General features: G+C 41.3%; 1 protein-coding gene across 5 annotated transcripts in view; it reads left to right on the top strand.

The window, feature by feature from the left end:
• Positions 1–15,571, top strand: part of GLI3 (GLI family zinc finger 3) — a 261,843-nt gene that overhangs the window by 59,932 nt on the left and 186,340 nt on the right. The window lies entirely within an intron of this gene.

The following is a 15,571-nucleotide window of genomic DNA, read 5'->3' as shown; positions in this document are numbered from 1 at the left end:
GGAAGTTGGATGACCACATTAAAACCATGTCCCATAAAGTACGATGTTGGAAAGGCAACAAGAGTTGTTTGACCACTGTCCATTGTGCAGGATATGGTCAGAAATTTCCTTCTGTAACTAAAACTTTTTGCCAAGATTTCTTAAACTTTGGCTTCAGCTCATTGTCATTTTGTAGTTCAATTAGTTCATCCTCTGCTATTTTCTTCCATTACCCCAAGTTCCACTGTATCTGAAAATGGATTTGTCACCCAATCTGGAATTTCCTTCTGAAGAAGATCCTCAAATCGCTCAGTATCTTGTAGGCCACCTTTTTCTGGTCGCTCAGACCGGGTCAGAAGCTTTGAAATAAGTGTAGAGATGACAGATTTGTCCTTAATAAGATTGGCCTAATTTCCTAGGAACTGCAAATTCATTTCATTGAACGTTACAAATAGATCTCTGAGGTGATCACTGAGCAAAGCATTTGTCTTCAGAAACTCCACAACAGTGTAAAAAAGGCTGTAGAAGCATTTCACACTTGCCATATGATGACTAAAGAACTTCAGTATGAAGCAGTAAATATTCAAAATTTTCATCATTCTCAACACAGCTCCCAGAATAGTTGACTATTGAGAGCATGGGCCTTAATTTTATTTACTGCACTAGTGACAGGGTATATTGGCTTGTACAGTTAATCAATGAGGTTTTTTTGCAACCAGATGTTGCCTATAAATGACACAGTGAATGGTAATGACAATTGCTAGTGCTTTTTAAAGTAAACAACAGACCTATGGTAGTGACCTGTCATTGGTGGTGTTCCATCAATTGCACAAGCAAGACTGTTAGTGTGGAATATACTTCTTTAAAAACTGCTTAACAACATACAGTATTTACATCGCCTCCCTGCGTATGCCCCCAAAAGAGCTCTGCACTCCACCGCTAAGGGTCCCTGGCCCCAAAGAAGCCCGCTTGGTTTCGACCAGGGCCAGAGCATTCTCTCTTCCGGCCCCTACCTGGTGGAATGAGCTCCCGGAGGAGATCAGGGCCCTGATGGAGCTTAAACAGTTCCGCAGGGCCTGCAAAAAGGAGCTCTTCCGCCAGGCATTTGGTTGAGACCAGACGAAATCAACAGCAACTGAAGAGCCCCTGCCCCCCCTCAGAACTCCACCAGTATACTCTGGACCCGTTGCGCTGTTGCACTTTGCATTGTTTATATTGTTTATACTGTTATATTGTTATCTGGTTACAGTTATAAGTTATTATTATTGTATGGTTATTCACATGTTATAGACTCATGTACTGTTCTTATGTTCTTATGTAAACTGCCCTGAGCCTCTGGGGAGGGCGGTATATAAATAAAATAAATAAAATAAATAAAATAAATAAAATAAATAAAATAAATAAAATAAATAAAATAAATAAAATAAATAAAATAAATAAAATAAATAAAATAAATATGTTCTTTGTTACCTTGCAAATAGCAACTCTTGAGCTAGAATAAGTGAACAATGCTGTTGAAGGAGCCCACCTCCAGTGCCCCCCACCCCTGCCTCTTAGCAACCCCAAAGGTGCTTTATATCAGTGGTCCCAAAATGAGCAGTACTGCTCCTGGAGGGTTCTGTGGCACAGGGAGACCGGGGGGGGGGGCATTATACTTTATAATATATGTATGCACTACACATTACACAGATGGCATATATATACACATATATGTGTATACACACACGGATACACAAACACAGCTTTGTGTATGTGGGAGGGGCGCACACTATAGTATCGTGCAGGATCTCGTATAATATGCTTTACTTGTGTTGGAGAACTGTTTAAAGGTAAAGGTAAAGGTATCCCCTGTGCAAGCACCGAGTCATGCGTGACCCTTGGGGTGACGCCCTCCAGCGTTTTCATGGCAGACTCAATACAGGGTGGTTTGCCAGTGCCTTCCCCAGTCATTATTGTTTACCCCCCAGCAAGCTGGGTACTCATTTTACCGACCTCAGAAGGATGGAAGGCTGAGTCAACCTTGAGCCGGCTGCTGGGATCGAACTCCCAGCCTCATGGGCAGAGCTTTCAGACAACATTTCTGCTGCCTTACCACTCTGCGCCACAAGAGGCTCTAGAGAACTGTTTGTGCCTACTTTATTTTTTCTCCAGTTAAGGATTTTACGAAGTATGTGAGTTTATAGAATGCTGGCACGGATGTGGAATAAACAAAAGACTAATCCATAAAATTGTGTTGGGTTGTAACAGGTAAATGTCAAACATGCTTTGCAAACAGATCCCCCCCCCCCCCATGGTGCTGTTTTACCTTGCTGTAACTTAATAGCTGCTAGGAACTGGATTGTGTTCCTGCCGAAGAAGTCTTAACAAGTGGCATCTAAAGGTATTAAGGAAATGTGTGGGTTGGGACACAGTAACAATGTCGATTTACTTAAGGGCTCTCTATGTTGAGAAGTAACGTTGCCGTCAAATTGCCTTTCTGGACAAACTGCAATGAAGTTAATTAATTGAGGGTTTGGGTCACGGGATCACTGTTAACACAGCTTCGTAGTTTCAGTTTGGCTGGACCAGCCCCATTATAAGCACATTTAAGTCCCAATGATTTTAATAGACAAATTCTGCATATCTTGGCTCTCTTCCATTGAATTTACTGGGATGTTAAAAAGGCTTACCTTTGGCTGGATCGCATCTAGTAATAGCTAATTGTGAGGCAAAGCAGCTCAGATTCCTCCCAAGGGTTAATGTGCATAGTATTAGGCTCATTCCATCCTGCAGGTGTTACTAATTGGACTTCTCTGCATACAGGCCTCACCACCTTCAAGGCCAAAGTAAGGAATGGGATAATTGGCTCATCATGAGAACCTGTGAGCCAAAAGACGGGAGGGGTAGAATCAGAAGGCATGAGGTAATTTTCTAGAGTGTTCTAGCGAGAACACATCCTGATTGGATTGTCATCGTCACCTGATGCCATTTGGCCAGAAAAAAAATATATATACGTAATTGGGCTAGGAGCTGTGCAAAGAGAACTAGATTGGTTTCTGATGGACCAAAGGCCTTATTATATGCTTACATTGCAAGGAGGAGCAATGTAGAAAATTCTTGAGCTGATTTTGTAACTGCAAGGTTGTGCCATCTAATGCAGATCAAAAATGTGTTACTTAAGCTAGTTTTTCTTGTTTTCTTTGCTGTATGATTTTTAAAGATGTGTACTCACAATAAATTAATAATTTGAGAATTATTCTAATACACTTTATATAAATTATTTCTAAGGATCAGGCCTGGATTCCTTGACACAAATGCACTGTGTTGACAACACAGATCCTGTGACCTACACTGTCTTCTTGCAAACTCAATAAGATGTTTGGGTATAGAATAGTAATGTTTTGGTGCTATTTAGAAATGTTTGTTTCATCTGAAAAAATTGATATTAAAAATATCAAATATCCGTGTCAAGGAAAGGAGAGAGGATCGCCCCTTGTGGAAGGCCACATGACAGATGGTGAAGTTGCAGTTGATTTTCCCCATTGCTACCCTCTGTTTCTGGTGCTGAAGAAAGGAGACTAGCCACTGATGGACTGTCCCTCGAATCCAGCTCTGACAAGGCAGTGGGCCAACAACTCATGGTCGACCACATCAAACGTGGCCGACAGATCGCACCGAAAGAGAAGTGTCGAACTGCCCTTATACAGCTGGTATCAGAGGTCATCTGTCAGGGTGACCAGGATCATCTCCACCCCAAGGCCAGAATGGAAGCCAGACTGGAATGCGTCAAGGCCTGAAGTGTATGCTAGAAGCTGATCCGCTGTCGCCTTTTCAGTCACCTTGCCCAGAAACGCTAAATGTGAGCCTGGGCAGTAACTGGCTAGATTGCAAGGATCTAGCAATAATTTCTTCAGCAAGGGACGAACCACCACCTCCTTAAGCCTCTCCAGGAATTCTCCAGCTGTAAAGGAGAGATTAATAATCTCCCAGAGGGGACCACTTATCTTCCTGTCACCCGACTTGAGTAGCCTCATACTCCTCATGCTTATTTCCCCACTGTATTTCATCGATACATTCCTCTTCATCTTTACCCCAAGTGAATTGGACTTTTGAGAGAGAGCCACAGTGAAGCAACTACCCTGCTGCTAGGATGTATACAGAATGTCCTCAAAATCTTTTTGAAATCTGTAGGTCTTGGAGTTGGTTACAACTTTTATTTATCTCTTTTGGCTTTACCTAAAGGATCACCTGCTGCATATATGCATGCACAGCTGGGGTTTTCATTGATTACGGTTTGAGTCCATTTAGCCTTGTTAAAATCTTGGGACAAATCATAGGAAAAATCCTGATAATTTATTTTTCAAACAAGGTTTTGATTCAGTTTTGAACACAGATTCTTTTTGACTCTCTTGCTATAACAAAATCGAGGCATATTACTCCATCCCAAATGCACATAATTTACAAAACCTCTGAATGGCTTTTCCCCATGTCATCATCCTGACTCCTAGGTACCGTTAGCCCTTCACTTATGTCTTTGCGGAAACATGCTGTCAAAGATCTCTCTCATTGTGTTTTAGACCATTTATGCACTGGAGGTTTCATGCCGGGCTGCAGGCTGGAGTTTTAGTTGTGGCAGGTTGCCCCCACCTCTTCCTGCACCCACATGGGGGAGCATTTGGCCCGGTGCATCTCATCCACCCCCAATTTGTGTTCTTGCATGGAAGCTGGGGCACTGAAGTTCCCAGTGCATAAATGGTCTTAGTTTGTCCTCTATATTTGAAGCCAAGGACTAAATTTATAAGTGAATTTCTATTGTGCCAATTTTTTTATAGTGGCACAGATAAATTGGTCTTTTTGTTATCAGGTACTAATATTTGATCAGTGCTTTAACTCTGCCATAGAAGTTAAAGGGCCACTTTCTGCCTTCATAGATGGTACTATTTCACATTACACTGTCCCAGATGATTTATTAGCAGAATTAGGAAATAATAAAGACCAAAGAGAGTGGGGTTTTCTTCCAGGATGCAAAAACTTTAATTGTGCAGTCCAGGAGTGCTCCATGGTTTAAGACCCTTAAAAAAAGCACACAGTAGAACCCTGTATCTGGGTATTATAAATGTGAGCAAGCTAAGGGTAGCATTTTCAGCCCTGAGATTTCAGTCAATGCCCTCTTCTGTTCTGACTGGGAGATATGCTCAAATTCCTCTTTTACAACATCTCTGTATTTGTGGGAACCCAGTAGTTGAAGATCTGCCACACTGTCTACTGGAATGTCCACTTTACACAGATCCAAGGAGGAAATTTCTAAATAAAATCATTCCAGAGGCATTTTCTTCAGCTCATGATAAATTAAGGTATTTGCTTTCTGATACGGACCCATTTGTGACACAAAGGGTTGCCACCTTTGCTTTGGCCGCAAGAAAGATTTGAGCTGGCCTTGTTGCAAATACTGTGGGCTAATGAGCAGAATGTATGGGTTAAGTAATTTTTATTCTGCGTTTTTAACAATTGTATCTGATTTTGCGATGGCCTATAGCCTAGTGTAATAAAGTTTGACTTTGACTTTGACTAGTTATAATGTGTTGTTTGCCCTGGCTGCTAGGAAGATTTGAGCTAACTTACCCCATTAGAGAGTTAATATTTTAATCTTTAGTGCTTGGTTTTTATGGGGATCTGACTTATTTCCATACTTTTGTATACTATTTTATTGTTTTATCAGATCAGATATTGATATAAGCTCTCTCTCTGTGTGTATGTATACACTGTAATTGCCTTTGTCTATAAACAATAAAATGAGCCTCTTGTGGCGCAGAGTGGTAAGGCAGCGATATGCTGTCTGGAGCTGTCTGCCCATGAGGTTGGGAGTTCGATCCCAGCAGCCGGCTCAAGGTTGACTCAGCCTTCCATCCTTCCGAGGTCGGTAAAATGAGTACCCAGCTTGCTGGGGGGTAAGCGGTAATGACTGGGGAAGGCACTGGCAAACCACCCCGTATTGAGTCTGCCATGAAAACGCTAGAGGGCGTCACCCCAAGGGTCAGACATGACTCGGTGCTTGCACAGGGGATACCTTTACCTTTTTATAAACAATAAAATATTTTCCTTCATTTTTTCATTCATTTTTGCTTTCCTTTCAACAAAACCTTGGTGCCACACAGCTAACTTTCTGTGTTTACACGTTAATGTTATCTTTTTACATGTGATCTGGAATAATAATGCCAAAGTTGGGATTCGTGTTGGAGTGGATCTCTGAAGTATGCACGTGTGAGTCACTATCAAGTCAGATTCTGAAAATGCTCATTGAGAACCACTGGAATATATATTTCTTTAGCACTGAAGTGACTGGGCAAATCCCCCCCCCCCATTCCACAATAAGAGCTCCATGTGCAGCCCAAAATTCCAGTATATTTCTCATAGCTACTGAATCAGGTGCATTATGTTGAAATTGGCTCCACTGGAATCAGTTAGTCTTAATTTCAAATCAAGTTGCCTGTGTTCAAGATATGTATTAATGCCCCCCCCCCATTTTTAAAAATAAATTCTTATCAATTATCAATTCACTCAGTTTAAACTGGCATTAGAAAATTACTGTATTTAGCTATTTTTCTTGCCTGAGAATTATCTACTTGCCTCCCCTTGCATATAGAAAAAAATCATAAAATGAAGCCTTGCTTAAGGAAAAAAAGAGAGACCATTATAACATGTCCTATAGAGAGAGCATTTATAATCTTATTTAAGTAGTGACCTGCTCTGTGATTTCCCAGAAGTATTTTCTTAACTATCCTCTCATCTCCTCAGCTTTGCCCCCCTCCTTTCAGAATCTTTAGTTGACATGAGTTTTGAAATTCTCCCATCCTCACTTATCTGTCCATGGCAAATAGAGTCTTCACAACATTTAAGATGGTGGATTCAGATAACATAAATTTAAAAATACATAAGAATTCTCGAGCTACAAATATCAGAGCTTTTGCTAGAAACTACAGGAGTTGTTCATATCCTTTTTTAGCAACAATCCACTGTTAGAAAACAGACTTGAAGTTACATTGAGATGCTAATGGCTTCATGTAGCCTTAAAAAAGTAAGAATATAAAATCAGACACAGGCAAGTCAGGGAAAGCCACGATTTAATATAATCTGGCACCAAATAATTGAACCTTATGTAATTTAGATTGGTTTGGTTTTCTCAGTTACTTTTGCATCTAATTCTGAACACGTCTGCAGAGTGAGAGACAAAAAATTCATACAACAGGTCTGGGAGATTAATTTTTTACAAGTTTTCGGGGAAACCCAGGTTTATTGGGGGGGGGGGCGAATCTGGAATATTTTTAAAAACGTTTACAAGAAATATCCAAGCTGGAAAAACTATGTTTGTGCAGACAGTAAAATTCAAAAGAAAAAAAAATGTCAACCGAAATCTCATGAGGTGTATTTTAAAAAACATTGGTTGGATTGAAACAGTGTTTCTGCTGGTGTAAAAGGAAGGAGACATAATCTTTGACCACTCAAAAAGCTAGGCTGAGAATCATGGGATCTCCATAAACCTCAAAAAGTGGGATTGAGCTTTTGTATAGAGGGGAGTTGGGTGAGATTGGATGAAAAAGCTGCCAGAATCCATCGTAATAATACTGAATTGAGAAAGAAAGCAGGAGGAGGAGAAGGAAGAGGAAGACATACAGTAAGGGGTGGCAGGGGCAGGGTAGAGGAAGAGTCAGCAATAGTAGATGGGGAAGAAGAGTATGAGGAGTGGGGCAGTGGTGAGACAAGAAACTAACCAAAGCCAGGTAGGGACCAGTAGTGGCTGTGTATGATGGAATTTGCCCTATCCTCTGACGATCCAATACATGAATCCCCTTAATTTTTTCTAGTGAATTAAAAATGAAAGTATCTAAACCATGGGTAAGTTCACTGAAAGAAGGGGGTTTGAGATAAAGTTGCTGCTCTTTTAGCTATCAAAGTCACAGAATTATACCATTCAGATGAGAAACCACAATGTTGTCTTTCTGTAATATATCCTTTCTGTCTATTCAATTCAACACATACATACATACATACATACATACATACATACATATATATATATATATATATATATATATATATATATATATATATATATATATATATATATGGTGGGATATAAGCTGAAAAAAGAAAATTAGCATAATTGTTGTTCAACACTCTATTAGAATTAGAAGATTTACTCTGTTAATTTGGGATAAGACCATAGTAGCAAATGTGCCATCTTAAAATTGTATAAAATTAGCCACTCAACCTTAAATATGTTTACCTGGGAGTAAATTCCACCCATTTCAGTGGGACTTGCAGATATTTATGTGTGTGATTTAAGTCTCTATAACATGATCAAATCACCACTTAAGTCTGACACAGAAGCCAAATTCAAGATGTGCCTTCATGTTTTCATTATTTCCCCCTTAGAATTCATGTGAGATGCTCTGATCTCAGAAGTACTGTTATTTTTTGCCTAAAGGAAAGAAGACCCTAAATGGCACTACATCAAAAAACCATGGATGACTTACGTGTTCCCCACTCACTTAAAACAGTTTCTAAAAAAAGAGAAACCAGTCACAACTTATCACTCTTGGTGGAAGTTTAACATTTAATTTTACTTTACTGTCAGTACATAAAGTATTTCTTATACAACCTTTGCTGTAGTTCTTCCTGCCCCTACTTTGATGGATATTATACAGATCAAATGAACAGTTTCCTCCCCATGTAGATAAGTGAAGAGAACCATTGCCACAGATAACACCAGATTATGCTATGCCTGTTGTGGCGCTGCTTTTTCCTATGTACAGTCTAAGAGAAGTTTTAAATTTTTTTGTTTGCCAACAGGTATACACTACTATCGAGTCACCTGTGTGCTAAACTTCATCTGTTTTACTTCAAACGGCAGTAACTGGACAGTAGTAACTTAGTAACTTTTCTTAGTAAATGGACAGTAAATTATGTTAATGCTAATTGGAAAGGATTCCATTGTGCCCCTAATGCTCTCAGTGGGATGTCTGCAAATCGCAGTGGAAGATCTGCTGTATTTGTGAAAATCAGTACAGCTGCTTCCATTAATGGAAATATCTCTTACATATACGTAAGCAGATTCAGGTAGGTAGCTGTGTTACGAAGTAGCAGAGAAACTCTGCATGCAAGTGGTGAGCTTACACATGTCCACTGTTTCTGCCTGCGCACAAGTCATCTGCACAGTGGAAAAGCTCAAAAATGCTCACATGTATGCTCCCTCCCCATAATCAGCTACACAGTTTTCTGTATGTTGCTGATCATGGGAAACGGCCTTCCTTCTGTGATTCGCACTGTGCAGACTCGGCTATCGCATGCTTGTTCTCCCTCCCCATGTGCTGACTCAGTGCATAGATGGGCCATCTGTACAGAGCTACTGCTCAGCTGTATAGGATGCTCACATTGTCACCAGTGGATTGGGACATTCCGACAGCTGTGGAGCAAAGTGATTCAAGTGGCCTTTGATAGTGTTTGTTCAGATTTGACTTGGAACACAAAAGCAGTGAGAATGAGTGAGCTCATGGTCATTTTTGCCACAGCCCAGCTGTATGCCAAGGGCTACAGGGGCCTCTTGGCCCAGCTTGTTCATGGCCATCAGCAGCCCGTGGGGAATCTTCTAGATAAGTTCAATTGCTGGTCCATATTTGTTTAACTGAGAAAAACTTAGATAATGACAATGAAAATTATGGGTGCATTATTTCTCTGCATCCCTTGTAGTTCCCTGTAAGGTTTAATAGACTTTCGTTTTCTCATCTTTTATTCCTGTCTTCAGCCCCGTGGTGAATAATCCAATTTAAATTTATTTTATTGTAAACCTTCTTTATTCATTTCAGGAAATGAAACCATAACTTGCATACAAATACTTTCTCCTCCCTTTCCTGGATTCAGAAGGCTTTATTGCTGAATTGTATGAGTGCAGCATACATTGAACCAAACATTAAGATTCTGGCTTGATGTCCCCACAGGAAATGGACTCAGTCTGAAAGTTAAAGCTATAATTCAACTTCTTCAAAAAGTTTTTCCTCAGAGATTATATGTTTTATCCCTAATTACAAGCTGGGTATGTCAGCCCATTCATCCCCAGATGTGCATTGCATATAATTTTTTGTGACTCATAATGTTCTGAAAAATTGACAGAATAACTGAAATTACCTTTAATTAATTTTTTAAAAAATGAGAATGATTAAAAACAAGACCAAACAGCCATGATTGGACAATTGTTGCCTGAAAAGCTAGAGTTCTTTTTTTCTGACAAGAACTAGAAGAAGAAGAAGAGTTGGTTCTTATATGCTTCTTTTTTCTACCCAAAGGAGGCTCAAAGCGGCTTACAGTCGCCTTCCCTTTCCTCTTCCCACAACAGGCACCCTGTGAGGTGGGTGAGGCTGAGAGAGCTCTGATATCATTGCTTGGTCAGAACAGTTTTATCAGTGCTGTGATGAGCCCAAGGTCACCCAGCTGGCTACATGTGGGGGAGCGCAGAATCGAACCTGGCATGCCAGGTTAGAAGTCTGCACTCCTAGCCACTACACCAAACTGGCTCTCTACATCAGCTAACATTGGCTTCTTTTGAATTATGTCCATAGGGGTGGAGGAAGCTCCTGCAGTACATTGGTTGTGGTTATGAGCTACTGTTGTGTAAAAAGGCTGAAACAATTGCCTGTATTTGTTGGGCTAGGTTGGACCCTAGTACCTTTTAATCTCCATAAATGCAGAAATGTGGAGTCCTAATTTCATGACACTATTAACTAAACAGGAGTGAAAAGGCTTGGATTTGTTTTCTGGTCTAGAACTGTCTTTTCTTGAGGACATATGTGATGTTGTATATAATATGTCTTCCAAGAAGATCTGTGTCAACTAGTTCTTGGCAGTGTCATACTCATTGTCTGTAATTCAGATGGGTAATTCAGTTTCTATCCTCTTGAATCATACGGAAGGGTGGTATAAAAATCTAATAAAAAAGTAATAAAATAAATAATCCTGAAGGTGTTTCCTGAACTTCACAAAGGCTAACTTTGGTTTAGGGTTGTCATTATGAAACTGCTGAAAATGAAACCAACAAACTCCAGGTGGTTTATGTCTATGCATAAAATTAAAATCGAAGCTTACTTAGAAAAATCTAGCACCCTTTTTTCTCCCATGCATTTTAACAGATACACATTTTCAGAGCTGTATACATTTTCCAGGTTAAAATAAAGCAGCTGGCTTGTGCTTCTCTTTGAATGACGAGGGTACCAGTGTGTGGGTACCAGCAGATATCTGATAAACTCCAAGAAGGTGGATTCTGTACTTGCTAGAAATTGCTCCATTAATAAACGTCATGATTTCCTGACAATTTCCATTTTGCAGCTGTAACACAAAACAATATTTATGCTCAGGTGCACTGCTGCCGTGCTGTTGCGGCGGGGCAGGATGACCCGCCATTCCTTGTGTATGCACGGGGACTGGGCTGCCCCGGCGTAATGCGCACGCACGCGCTGAACACTGGGGCCAGGAGGTAAGCCAAAGCGGCAGCGGCGGCAGCAAGAGGGGGGGAGTGGGAAGCCCAGGCTCCCTCCACATGTCCAGGTGGGGGCAAGGGGTCACCCCTGCCAGCTACAGGGCTCTGTGGAGCCCGCTGGGGCGTGCAGTGGCCCTACAGGGTGTTTAAGTGTTATGAGCTATGGCTGTTCCTCAGAAAGTATGATCTTGCCATAGTGATCAATACTCTGATTATATCCAGGCTAGGTAGATTTGAAAACAGTCCAAAACCTTCTGCTCACCCAAGATGTTGTATCCTATCTGCGATTGGGGTGGGGTACAAGGATCATATTATTCCAGTGATGAAAGATCTGTGTTCTTTGCCCAATTTTTTTTCTGGGCAGATGAGCTGATTTTTAACTTTAAATGAATGACTTGGGACACCCTTTCTCAACTTTTTTACTGTTACCCTGAAATTTTCTTCACAATTTGAGAATCCCCAAAGTGATGCAATCATGCCGAATATGGTTGAGAAACGTAGCTGTGTACATGCCCATCCAGGGCCCTCCCCTTCCCACCCCCTTCAGGCCCATCATTGGCCATTTTGGGAGGGGGAGACAGGTCGACATGACCATATATGGTCATATCATCATTCAATAAATAACAAATTTTAAAGATGTATTTAAAAATACGACTCATGCAGGAAATCCTTCCAGGGCTGCCAAAAATCCTTAGCTTGGGGTTAGGGTAGGGATTAGGGTTGGACACTTTGGCGGAGCTCCACGCCTGCGTGTGTGCACTCACTGACGCACTGATGCCCATGCCTCACCTCCCCCCACATGGTGCAGTGCTGGTTGCGCCGGGAGAGACTGGCCACTTCGGGCGCTGAAGCACCCAAACCTAGTAGGAATGCCAGTCCCCAGGTGGGACCTGGGGATCCTTGTTTTACATGCTTTTCACCTGGAAATTATTGCTGCTGTATTTAGTTGGATGAGCCTCTTGTGGCGCAGAGTGGTAAGGCAGCCGTCTGACAGCTTTGCCCATAAGGCTGGGAGTTCAATCCCAGCAGCCGGCTCAAGGTTGACTCAGCCTTCCATCCTTCCGAGGTCGGTAAAATGAGTACCCAGCTTGCTGGGGGGTAAATGGTAATGACTGGGGAAGGCACTGGCAAACCACCCCGTATTGAATCTGCCAAGAAAACGCTAGAGGGCGTCACCCCAAGGGTCAGACATGACTCGGTGCTTGCACAGGGGATACCTTTACCTTTACCTTTTATTTAGTTAAATTAACTTGACTGGGCACCTAGGGTATAGTGTAGTGACTGTGTTTGGTTATGTGGCGATTTTTTCCCTAATGATCCTACCATGTTAACATTACTCATTGAAACTATTGTGTTGTGTCTTTCCTGAGCCCAAAATGAGGGATTTATCCTTTAACAGATGGTGAGGAGGAAGGCAGCTAAGGAAGAGTAAAGACGTCTTTATCAGAGAACAACAAAAATTGTCCAATAGCACCAAAGATGATGAAAAGTTCTTCACTCTTCTAAACCTCAAGAGGTTGTATGTGCCTTGGCATACACAGAGCCACCCTAAGATATTTTTGGGGTGTAGGTCTGAAAATCCTAGAAGCTCCCTCTCCCACTGGTTTGGGGTGGGTGATATTAGTATAGCAGCTCCTATTGATAGCAAAGGGGCTTGTGCAGGAAATGTATCTTGCAGTTTGATGACTTAAACAAGTCTTCAGTATGCTGTCTGGGATCAATGTGTCATTTGGCCCTCTCTGGGCAAATGGCACAGAGGATGCCCCTCTCTAGTTATGTACAACAAAACCTGTAAGCAGTTTGAACTGGGAGTTATGTTATCAACCTGGAAAACAGCTTGCCAGTGTCCTCCATGTGGCAGCAAGGTGAGACAACTGGGTAATACAACAAAGTAGGACTTTGTAAAGTCAAGGAGCTACGTAATTGAAGGCCTATTCATTCACAACGCCAACTGTGTATACTGAACATAGAGAAAGTGGGATTAGGCTTGCTTTTCCTTCTTATCTCTGTGAACTAACAGAGGCAGGTTTGACCAGGAGTGAGTGTGATCAGTTCTGGTCCAAATGCATAAGTCTTTAGTGGAAGGAGGTTTGTTCCTCAGTCTTCATTATGAAGCATACTTGAGAAATATGCATATTCACCTAACTTCCCCATTAAATTCTTAAGTATGAAGATGTATTTGTTTCTAATGACCCAGCAATGTCCCTGGTCTTGCTGGGAAGAAGCTGGACAAATCTCGCTTACACCAGGGGAAGGTGAATACAGAAGGAAAGAAAGAAGTTAAAAACACATTAACAATCACAGTAAAAGCTCCTAAAGGGCTGGATAAACGTGGATGGAAAGGCGCTTATATGTAAAGCCAAATGGGAAAAGGTAGCCTCTAAAAAAAGAGATACGAAGATAGAAATTGAGGAGGCGGTATGAATTTGATCTGCAAGGGAGTTACAAATGTAGGGAAGTCTTTGTAATGAGAATTGTAATGTGTTCAGCACTGAGAACACTATAAAATATAGAAGAACATATTGTCCAGTAAAACATTTGTGTTTCAAAAGGGTGGCCTTTCTTCTATGTGCTGTTAACTTCCCTCCTGAAGCGACTACAATGAATGGCCACATCCTCATTCACTTCTATGGGTGAACTTACTACTGATTCCTTGAAATGCAGGGAACTGCCCAACTCCCAAGAGCAGGGGTAGTCAAACTGCGGCCCTCCAGATGTCCATGGACTACAATTCCCAGGAGCCCCCTGCCAGCATTCGCTGGCAGGGGGCTCCTGGGAATTGTAGTCCATGGACATCTGGAGGGCCGCAGTTTGACTACCCCTGCCCAAGAGTCTGCGTGGCGGTGACTATAAGGATAGGGTCCAATGCCTGAACCTCTTGCAGTCTTTTCCTAGTATACAATCTTTCTCTTTTTCTTCATTTGTAGCCTTAATCATTAAAAAAAGGGCCTGGGAAAGCAACACAAAGTTCCCCCCACTCCCACATTATTATCTCGGCAGAAATATAAAAGGTAGGGAAGGCATTGTGTCTGAGTAATCCAAAGAGTGCAAAAAAAAAAAAGTATGAGAAATTACTGATAAGTTGAAAATCTATTACAAAGGCAAATATACATCTATACATTTTTAATGTTGTTAGGTCTGATAGTATAGACTAGCAGTAAAGCGCAAACTGTTGGTACAATGCTCAAGCATCACATATAAAGAAAGTTCGGCCCACTGTGATAGTTTTGATTTCTATGCTCACAACGGGCTGGGAATCTGCATTGTGCGAGGGTTTACGTCAAGAATAACTTCTTCATATGGCTTGAACAAAGACACTGTTTAGAAATTTTCTTTTTTGTTAATAGTATACTAAAGTTTATGGCCAGAACCGCTGTGTTTACTTGGAAAGAAAGTCCCACTGATTTCCACAGAATATACTTCCAAGTCAGTGTGCAGAAGACTGGGGGCGCAAATCATTGCAGAGTTCAGCTGAAGAGTAAGTGGCGTGTGTGTTTTGTTTCCAGGAGGAGAGAAATTGTTTGGGGGGTTTAAATGAACCCTCGGTTTGGCCAAAAATGAGTGACTGAAGTAAATGGTAAACCAGAGATACCAGTGCCATGTGACCATGGCTGTCTTACAACATCCAAGTAGTGATGCCTTTGGTCTCCAGCCTTGTCTTGCATGTAATAAATGTCTTCTTTATTAGTTATTAGTTATCTATTCTATTAAGCATTTTAGCATTAAATTCCTTTGGGGTGGGTGCCCATGAGCCATTAAGTGCTACTTTTCTGGGAGAGACTGCTATTCTGCCTTCAGTTTGGTAATTTAATGATGGTGAGTTTCCTTAGTAAACCAAATTTAGAGTACTAGAATGCTTATCTTATATCCAGACCTTGAACATAAAAGGCATTTTATACCAGCAATTGTTCATTTAATGAGCAATTGCCGAGTGCAGGCCGGTTAAGGGATTGAGCTATATGCACCATTATTGCGAGAAGTATTCCGAAATACCAGAAATAGGACGTAAGCTCTGATCAGGGAGACTGTGAGCACAATTACCTTCTTTTCAAATCCTTCTGTGACACTGCGGGAGGAAAAAGGACT

Source organism: Paroedura picta, chromosome 11 (assembly GCF_049243985.1).
Source record: "Paroedura picta isolate Pp20150507F chromosome 11, Ppicta_v3.0, whole genome shotgun sequence".
NCBI lineage: Eukaryota > Metazoa > Chordata > Lepidosauria > Squamata > Gekkonidae > Paroedura > Paroedura picta.
The sequence above is the reverse complement of the archived record's forward strand: the minus strand, read 5'-3'. Positions and strand labels throughout refer to the sequence as shown.